Consider the following 10,779-nt stretch of genomic DNA (forward strand, 5'->3'; position numbering starts at 1 on the left):
AGTCTCTGATACCGAGTCTGTACCTCACTGTACAGAGTCTCTGATACCGAGTCTGTACCTCACTGTACAGAGTCTCTGATACCGGGTCTGTACCTCACTGTACAGAGAGAGTCTCTGATACCGGGTCTGTACCTCACTGTACAGCGAGTCTCTGATACCGAGTCTGTACCTCACTGTACAGAGAGTCACTGATACCGGGTCTGTACCTCACTGTACAGAGAGTCTCTGATACCGGGTCTGTACCTCACTGTACAGAGAGTCTCTGATACCGAGTCTGTACCTCACTGTACAGAATCTCTGATACCGGGTCTGTACCTCACTGTACAGAGAGTCTCTGATACCGGGTCTGTACCTCACTGTACACAGTCTCTGATACCGGGTCTGTAACTCACTGTACAGAGAGTCTCTGATACCGAGTCTGTACCTCACTGTACAGAGTCTCTGATACCGGGTCTGTAACTCACTGTACAGAGAGTCTCTGATACAGAGTCTGTAACTCACTGTACAGAGAGAGTCTCTAATACCAGGTCTGTACCTCACTGTACAGAGAGAGTCTCTGACACCGGGTCTGTACCTCACTGTACAGAGAGAGTCTCTGATACCGAGTCTGTACCTCACTGTACAGAGTCTCTGATACCGGGTCTGTAGCTCACTGTACAGAGAGTCTCTGATACCGAGTCTGTACCTCACTGTACAGAGAGTCTCTGATACCGAATCTGTACCTCACTGTACAGAGAGTCTCTGATACCGGGTCTGTACCTCACTGTACAGAGAGTCTCTGATACCGAGTCTGTACCTCGCTGTACAGAGAGTCTCTGATACCGAGTCTGTACCTCACTGTACAGAGTCTCTGATACCGAGTCTGTACCTCACTGTACAGAGAGAGTCTCTGATACCGAGTCTGTACCTCACTGTACAGAGAGAGTCTCTGATACCGGGTCTGTACCTCACTGTACAGAGAGTCTCTGATACCGGGTCTGTACCTCACTGTACAGAGAGTCTCTGATACCGGGTCTGTACCTCACTGTACAGAGAGTCTCTCATACCGAGTCTGTACCTCACTGTACAGAGAGTCTCTGATACCGAGTCTGTACCTCACTGTACAGAGAGTCTCTGATACCGGGTCTGTACCTCACTGTACAGAGAGTCTCTGATACCGGGTCTGTACCTCACTGTACAGAGAGTCTCTGATACCGAGTCTGTACCTCACTGTACAGTGAGTCTCTGATACCGGGTCTGTACCTCACTGTACAGAGAGAGTCTCTGATACCGGGTCTGTACCTCACTGTAGAGAGTCTCTGATACCGAGTCTGTACCTCACTGTAGAGAGTCTCTGATACCGAGTCTGTACCTCACTGTACAGAGTCTCTGATAGCGAGTCTGTACCTCACTGTAGAGAGTCTCTGATACCGAGCCTGTACCTCACTGTACAGAGTCTCTGATACCGAGTCTGTACCTCACTGTACAGAGTCTGTGATACCGGGTCTGTACCTCACTGTACAGAGTCTCTGATACCGAGTCTGTACCTCACTGTACAGAGTCTCTGATACCGAGTCTGTAGCTCACTGTACAGAGTCTCTGATACCGGGTCTGTACCTCACTGTACAGAGAGAGTCTCTGATACTGAGTCTGTACCTCACTGTACAGAGAGAGTCTCTGATACCGGGTCTGTACCTCACTGCACAGAGAGTCTGATACCGGGTCTGTACCTCACTGTACAGAGAGTCTCTGATACCGAGTCTGTACCTCACTGTACAGAGAGTCTCTGATACCGAGTCTGTACCTCACTGTGCAGAGTCTCTGATACCGGGTCTGTAACTCACTGCACAGAGAGTCTCTGATACAGAGTCTGTACCTCACTGTACAGAGAGAGTCTCTGATACCGGGTCTGTACCTTAAAGCCGAGGCAACAGAAGGCACAGCCACCAATGGCGGAGCGATTAAAATTGGGGATGTGCAAGAGCCCAGAATTGGAGGAGCGCAGAGATCTCGGAGGGTTGTAGGGCTGGAGGAGATTACGGAGATGGGGAGAGACTAGGCTAAGATAGCGTAAATTACCTTCTCTTTATTCATTTATGGGATGTGGGCGTCGCCAGCAAGGCCAGCATTTATTGCCCATTCCTAGTTGCCCTCTGGCACTGCCAACTGAGCAAATGAAATGCTAAAAAAATCAACACATCATTAACGAAACTGTCAGTGTTGGCATGACTGATATTCCTAGCAACAGATGAAAAGACCTGATACTGAATCTGGACCTCACTGTACAGAGAGTTTCCGATACCGAGTCTGAACCTCACTGCACAGAGAGTCTCTGATACTGAGTCTGTACCTCACTGTACAGAGAGGCTCTGACACCGAGTCTGTACCTCACTGTACAGAGAGTCTCTGATACCGAGTCTGTACCTCGCTGTACAGAGTCTCTGATACCGAGTCTGTACCTCACTGTACAGAGAGTCGCTGATACCGAGTCTGTACCTCACTGTACAGAGAGTCTCTGATACCGAGTCTGTACCTCACTGTACAGAGAGTCTCTGATACCGAGTCTGTACTTCACTGTACGGAGAGTCTCTGATACCGAGTCTGTACCTCAGTGTACAGAGAGTCTCTCATACCGAGTCTGTACCGCACTGCACAGAGAGTCTCTGATACCGAGTCTGTACCTCACTGTACAGAGAGTCTCTGATGCCGAGTCTGTACCTCAGTGCACAGAGAGTCTCTGATACCGAGTCTGTACCTCACTGTACAGAGAGTCTCTGATACCGAGTCTGTACCTCACTGTACAGAGAGTCTCTGATACCGAGTCTGTACCTCACTGTACAGAGAGTCTCTGATACCGAGTCTGTACTTCACTGTACAGAGAGTCTCTGATACCGAGTCTGTACCTCAGTGTACAGAGAGTCTCTGATACCGAGTCTGTACCTCAGTGTACAGAGAGTCTCTGATACCGAGTCTGTACCTCACTGTACAGAGAGTCTCTGATACCGAGTCTGTACCTCACTGTACAGAGAGTCTCTGATACCGAGTCTGTACTTCGCTGTACAGAGAGTCTCTGATACCGAGTCTGTACCTCACTGTACAGAGAGTCTCTGATACTGAGTCTGTACCTCACTGTACAGAGTCTCTGATACCGAGTCTGTACCTCGCTGTAGAGTCTCTGATACCGAGTCTGTACCTCACTGTAGAGAGTCTCTGATACCGAGTCTACCTCGCTGTACAGAGAGTCTCTGATACCGGGTCTGTACCGCACTGTAGAGAGTCTCTGATACCGGGTCTGTACCTCACTGTACAGAGAGTCTCTGATACCAGGTCTGTACCTCACTGTACAGAGAGTCTCTGAAAACGGGTCTGTACCTCAATGTACAGAGAGTCTCTGATACCGAGTCTGTACCTCACTGTACAGAGAGTCTCTGATACCGGGTCTGTACCTCACTGTACAGAGAGAGTCTCTGATACCGAGTCTGTACCTCACTGTACAGAGAGTCTCTGATACCGGGTCTGTACCTCACTGTACAGAGAGTCTCTGATACCGAGTCTGTACCTCACTGTACAGAGAGTCTCTGATACCGGGTCTGTACCTCACTGTACAGAGAGTCTCTGATACCGAGTCTGTACCTCACTGTACAGAGAGTCTCTGATACCGAGTCTGTACCTCACTGTACAGAGAGTCTCTGATACCGTGTCTGTACCTCACTGCACAGAGAGTCTGATACCGGGTCTGTACCTCACTGTACAGAGAGTCTCTGATACCGAGTCTGTACCTCACTGTACAGAGAGTCTCTGATACCGAGTCTGTACCTCACTGTGCAGAGTCTCTGATACCGGGTCTGTAACTCACTGCACAGAGAGTCTCTGATACAGAGTCTGCACCTCACTGTACAGAGTCTCTGATACCGGGTCGGTAACTCACTGTACAGAGAGAGTCTCTGATACCGGGTCTGTACCTCACTGTACAGAGAGAGTCTCTGATACTGGGCCTGTACCTCACTGTACAGAGAGTCTCTGATACCGAGTCTGTACCTCACTGTACAGAGAGTCTCTGACACCGGGTCTGTACCTCACTGTACAGAGAGAGTCTCTGATACTGAGTCTGTACCTCACTGTACAGAGAGTCTCTCATACCGAGTCTGTACCTCACTGTACAGAGAGAGTCTCTGATACCGGGTCTGTACCTCACTGTACAGAGAGTCTCTGATACCGGGTCTGTACCTCACTGTACAGAGAGTCTCTGATACCGGGTCTGTACCTCACTGTACAGAGAGTCTCTCATACCGAGTCTGTACCTCACGGTACAGAGAGTCTCTGATACCGAGTCTGTACCTCACTGTACAGAGAGTCTCTGATACCGGGTCTGTACCTCACTGTACAGAGAGTCTCTGATACCGGGTCTGCACCTCACTGTACAGAGAGTCTCTGATACCGGGTCTGTACCTCACTGTACAGAGAGAGTCTCTGATACCGGGTCTGTACCTCACTGTACAGAGAGTCTCTGATACCGAGTCTGTACCTCACTGTACAGAGAGAGTCTCTGATACCGAGTCTGTACCTCACTGTACAGAGAGTCTCTGATACCGGGTCTGTACCTCACTGTACAGAGTCTCTGATACCGAGTCTGTACCTCACTGTACAGAGTCTCTGATACCGAGTCTGTACCTCACTGTACAGAGTCTCTGATACCGGGTCTGTACCTCACTGTACAGAGAGAGTCTCTGATACCGGGTCTGTACCTCACTGTACAGCGAGTCTCTGATACCGAGTCTGTACCTCACTGTACAGAGAGTCTCTGATACCGGGTCAGTACCTCACTGTACAGAGAGAGTCTCTGATACCGAGTCTGTACCTCACTGTACAGAGAGTCTCTGATACCGGGTCTGTACCTCACTGTACAGAGAGTCTCTCATACCGAGTCTGTACCTCACGGTACAGAGAGTCTCTGATACCGAGTCTGTACCTCACTGTACAGAGAGTCTCTGATACCGGGTCTGTACCTCACTGTACAGAGAGTCTCTGATACCGGGTCTGTACCTCACTGTACAGAGAGTCTCTGATACCGGGTCTGTACCTCACTGTACAGAGAGAGTCTCTGATACCGGGTCTGTACCTCACTGTACAGAGAGTCTCTGATACCGAGTCTGTACCTCACTGTACAGAGAGAGTCTCTGATACCGAGTCTGTACCTCACTGTACAGAGAGTCTCTGATACCGGGTCTGTACCTCACTGTACAGAGTCTCTGATACCGAGTCTGTACCTCACTGTACAGAGTCTCTGATACCGAGTCTGTACCTCACTGTACAGAGTCTCTGATACCGAGTCTGTACCTCACTGTACAGAGTCTCTGATACCGGGTCTGTACCTCACTGTACAGAGAGAGTCTCTGATACCGGGTCTGTACCTCACTGTACAGCGAGTCTCTGATACCGAGTCTGTACCTCACTGTACAGAGAGTCACTGATACCGGGTCTGTACCTCACTGTACAGAGAGTCTCTGATACCGGGTCTGTACCTCACTGTACAGAGAGTCTCTGATACCGAGTCTGTACCTCACTGTACAGAATCTCTGATACCGGGTCTGTACCTCACTGTACAGAGAGTCTCTGATACCGGGCCTGTACCTCACTGTACAGAGAGTCTCTGATACCGGGTCTGTACCTCACTGTACACAGTCTCTGATACCGGGTCTGTAACTCACTGTACAGAGAGTCTCTGATACCGAGTCTGTACCTCACTGTACAGAGTCTCTGATACCGGGTCTGTAACTCACTGTACAGAGAGTCTCTGATACAGAGTCTGTAACTCACTGTACAGAGAGAGTCTCTAATACCAGGTCTGTACCTCACTGTACAGAGAGAGTCTCTGACACCGGGTCTGTACCTCACTGTACAGAGAGAGTCTCTGATACCGAGTCTGTACCTCACTGTACAGAGTCTCTGATACCGGGTCTGTAGCTCACTGTACAGAGAGTCTCTGATACCGAGTCTGTACCTCACTGTACAGAGAGTCTCTGATACCGAATCTGTACCTCACTGTACAGAGAGTCTCTGATACCGGGTCTGTACCTCACTGTACAGAGAGTCTCTGATACCGAGTCTGTACCTCGCTGTACAGAGAGTCTCTGATACCGAGTCTGTACCTCACTGTACAGAGTCTCTGATACCGAGTCTGTACCTCACTGTACAGAGAGAGTCTCTGATACCGAGTCTGTACCTCACTGTACAGAGAGAGTCTCTGATACCGGGTCTGTACCTCACTGTACAGAGAGTCTCTGATACCGGGTCTGTACCTCACTGTACAGAGAGTCTCTGATACCGGGTCTGTACCTCACTGTACAGAGAGTCTCTCATACCGAGTCTGTACCTCACTGTACAGAGAGTCTCTGATACCGAGTCTGTACCTCACTGTACAGAGAGTCTCTGATACCGGGTCTGTACCTCACTGTACAGAGAGTCTCTGATACCGGGTCTGTACCTCACTGTACAGAGAGTCTCTGATACCGAGTCTGTACCTCACTGTACAGTGAGTCTCTGATACCGGGTCTGTACCTCACTGTACAGAGAGAGTCTCTGATACCGGGTCTGTACCTCACTGTAGAGAGTCTCTGATACCGAGTCTGTACCTCACTGTAGAGAGTCTCTGATACCGAGTCTGTACCTCACTGTACAGAGTCTCTGATAGCGAGTCTGTACCTCACTGTAGAGAGTCTCTGATACCGAGCCTGTACCTCACTGTACAGAGTCTCTGATACCGAGTCTGTACCTCACTGTACAGAGTCTGTGATACCGGGTCTGTACCTCACTGTACAGAGTCTCTGATACCGAGTCTGTACCTCACTGTACAGAGTCTCTGATACCGAGTCTGTAGCTCACTGTACAGAGTCTCTGATACCGGGTCTGTACCTCACTGTACAGAGAGAGTCTCTGATACTGAGTCTGTACCTCACTGTACAGAGAGAGTCTCTGATACCGGGTCTGTACCTCACTGCACAGAGAGTCTGATACCGGGTCTGTACCTCACTGTACAGAGAGTCTCTGATACCGAGTCTGTACCTCACTGTACAGAGAGTCTCTGATACCGAGTCTGTACCTCACTGTGCAGAGTCTCTGATACCGGGTCTGTAACTCACTGCACAGAGAGTCTCTGATACAGAGTCTGTACCTCACTGTACAGAGAGAGTCTCTGATACCGGGTCTGTACCTTAAAGCCGAGGCAACAGAAGGCACAGCCACCAATGGCGGAGCGATTAAAATTGGGGATGTGCAAGAGCCCAGAATTGGAGGAGCGCAGAGATCTCGGAGGGTTGTAGGGCTGGAGGAGATTACGGAGATGGGGAGAGACTAGGCTAAGATAGCGTAAATTACCTTCTCTTTATTCATTTATGGGATGTGGGCGTCGCCAGCAAGGCCAGCATTTATTGCCCATTCCTAGTTGCCCTCTGGCACTGCCAACTGAGCAAATGAAATGCTAAAAAAATCAACACATCATTAACGAAACTGTCAGTGTTGGCATGACTGATATTCCTAGCAACAGATGAAAAGACCTGATACTGAATCTGGACCTCACTGTACAGAGAGTTTCCGATACCGAGTCTGAACCTCACTGCACAGAGAGTCTCTGATACTGAGTCTGTACCTCACTGTACAGAGAGGCTCTGACACCGAGTCTGTACCTCACTGTACAGAGAGTCTCTGATACCGAGTCTGTACCTCGCTGTACAGAGTCTCTGATACCGAGTCTGTACCTCACTGTACAGAGAGTCGCTGATACCGAGTCTGTACCTCACTGTACAGAGAGTCTCTGATACCGAGTCTGTACCTCACTGTACAGAGAGTCTCTGATACCGAGTCTGTACTTCACTGTACGGAGAGTCTCTGATACCGAGTCTGTACCTCAGTGTACAGAGAGTCTCTCATACCGAGTCTGTACCGCACTGCACAGAGAGTCTCTGATACCGAGTCTGTACCTCACTGTACAGAGAGTCTCTGATGCCGAGTCTGTACCTCAGTGCACAGAGAGTCTCTGATACCGAGTCTGTACCTCACTGTACAGAGAGTCTCTGATACCGAGTCTGTACCTCACTGTACAGAGAGTCTCTGATACCGAGTCTGTACCTCACTGTACAGAGAGTCTCTGATACCGAGTCTGTACTTCACTGTACAGAGAGTCTCTGATACCGAGTCTGTACCTCAGTGTACAGAGAGTCTCTGATACCGAGTCTGTACCTCAGTGTACAGAGAGTCTCTGATACCGAGTCTGTACCTCACTGTACAGAGAGTCTCTGATACCGAGTCTGTACCTCACTGTACAGAGAGTCTCTGATACCGAGTCTGTACTTCGCTGTACAGAGAGTCTCTGATACCGAGTCTGTACCTCACTGTACAGAGAGTCTCTGATACTGAGTCTGTACCTCACTGTACAGAGTCTCTGATACCGAGTCTGTACCTCGCTGTAGAGTCTCTGATACCGAGTCTGTACCTCACTGTAGAGAGTCTCTGATACCGAGTCTACCTCGCTGTACAGAGAGTCTCTGATACCGGGTCTGTACCGCACTGTAGAGAGTCTCTGATACCGGGTCTGTACCTCACTGTACAGAGAGTCTCTGATACCAGGTCTGTACCTCACTGTACAGAGAGTCTCTGAAAACGGGTCTGTACCTCAATGTACAGAGAGTCTCTGATACCGAGTCTGTACCTCACTGTACAGAGAGTCTCTGATACCGGGTCTGTACCTCACTGTACAGAGAGAGTCTCTGATACCGAGTCTGTACCTCACTGTACAGAGAGTCTCTGATACCGGGTCTGTACCTCACTGTACAGAGAGTCTCTGATACCGAGTCTGTACCTCACTGTACAGAGAGTCTCTGATACCGGGTCTGTACCTCACTGTACAGAGAGTCTCTGATACCGAGTCTGTACCTCACTGTACAGAGAGTCTCTGATACCGAGTCTGTACCTCACTGTACAGAGAGTCTCTGATACCGTGTCTGTACCTCACTGCACAGAGAGTCTGATACCGGGTCTGTACCTCACTGTACAGAGAGTCTCTGATACCGAGTCTGTACCTCACTGTACAGAGAGTCTCTGATACCGAGTCTGTACCTCACTGTGCAGAGTCTCTGATACCGGGTCTGTAACTCACTGCACAGAGAGTCTCTGATACAGAGTCTGCACCTCACTGTACAGAGTCTCTGATACCGGGTCGGTAACTCACTGTACAGAGAGAGTCTCTGATACCGGGTCTGTACCTCACTGTACAGAGAGAGTCTCTGATACTGGGCCTGTACCTCACTGTACAGAGAGTCTCTGATACCGAGTCTGTACCTCACTGTACAGAGAGTCTCTGACACCGGGTCTGTACCTCACTGTACAGAGAGAGTCTCTGATACTGAGTCTGTACCTCACTGTACAGAGAGTCTCTCATACCGAGTCTGTACCTCACTGTACAGAGAGAGTCTCTGATACCGGGTCTGTACCTCACTGTACAGAGAGTCTCTGATACCGGGTCTGTACCTCACTGTACAGAGAGTCTCTGATACCGGGTCTGTACCTCACTGTACAGAGAGTCTCTCATACCGAGTCTGTACCTCACGGTACAGAGAGTCTCTGATACCGAGTCTGTACCTCACTGTACAGAGAGTCTCTGATACCGGGTCTGTACCTCACTGTACAGAGAGTCTCTGATACCGGGTCTGCACCTCACTGTACAGAGAGTCTCTGATACCGGGTCTGTACCTCACTGTACAGAGAGAGTCTCTGATACCGGGTCTGTACCTCACTGTACAGAGAGTCTCTGATACCGAGTCTGTACCTCACTGTACAGAGAGAGTCTCTGATACCGAGTCTGTACCTCACTGTACAGAGAGTCTCTGATACCGGGTCTGTACCTCACTGTACAGAGTCTCTGATACCGAGTCTGTACCTCACTGTACAGAGTCTCTGATACCGAGTCTGTACCTCACTGTACAGAGTCTCTGATACCGGGTCTGTACCTCACTGTACAGAGAGAGTCTCTGATACCGGGTCTGTACCTCACTGTACAGCGAGTCTCTGATACCGAGTCTGTACCTCACTGTACAGAGAGTCTCTGATACCGGGTCAGTACCTCACTGTACAGAGAGTCTCTGATACCGGGTCTGTACCTCACTGTACAGAGAGTCTCTGATACCGAGTCTGTACCTCACTGTACAGAATCTCTGATACCGGGTCTGTACCTCACTGTACAGAGAGTCTCTGATACCGGGCCTGTACCTCACTGTACAGAGAGTCTCTGATACCGGGTCTGTACCTCACTGTACAGAGTCTCTGATACCGGGTCTGTAACTCACTGTACAGAGAGTCTCTGATACCGAGTCTGTACCTCACTGTACAGAGTCTCTGATACCGGGTCTGTAACTCACTGTACAGAGAGTCTCTGATACAGAGTCTGTAACTCACTGTACAGAGAGAGTCTCTAATACCAGGTCTGTACCTCACTGTACAGAGAGAGTCTCTGACACCGGGTCTGTACCTCACTGTACAGAGAGAGTCTCTGATACCGAGTCTGTACCTCACTGTACAGAGTCTCTGATACCGGGTCTGTAGCTCACTGTACAGAGAGTCTCTGATACCGAGTCTGTACCTGACTGTACAGAGAGTCTCTGATACCGAATCTGTACCTCACTGTACAGAGAGTCTCTGATACCGGGTCTGTACCTCACTGTACAGAGAGTCTCTGATACCGAGTCTGTACCTCGCTGTACAGAGAGTCTCTGATACCGAGTCTGTACCTCACTGTACAGAGTCTCTGAT

The sequence above is a fragment of the Somniosus microcephalus genome, unplaced genomic scaffold (assembly GCF_052327205.1).
Source record: "Somniosus microcephalus isolate GS21.2 unplaced genomic scaffold, FLI_Smic_1.0 unresolved_chr1, whole genome shotgun sequence".
NCBI classification, from domain to species: Eukaryota; Metazoa; Chordata; class Chondrichthyes; order Squaliformes; family Somniosidae; genus Somniosus; species Somniosus microcephalus.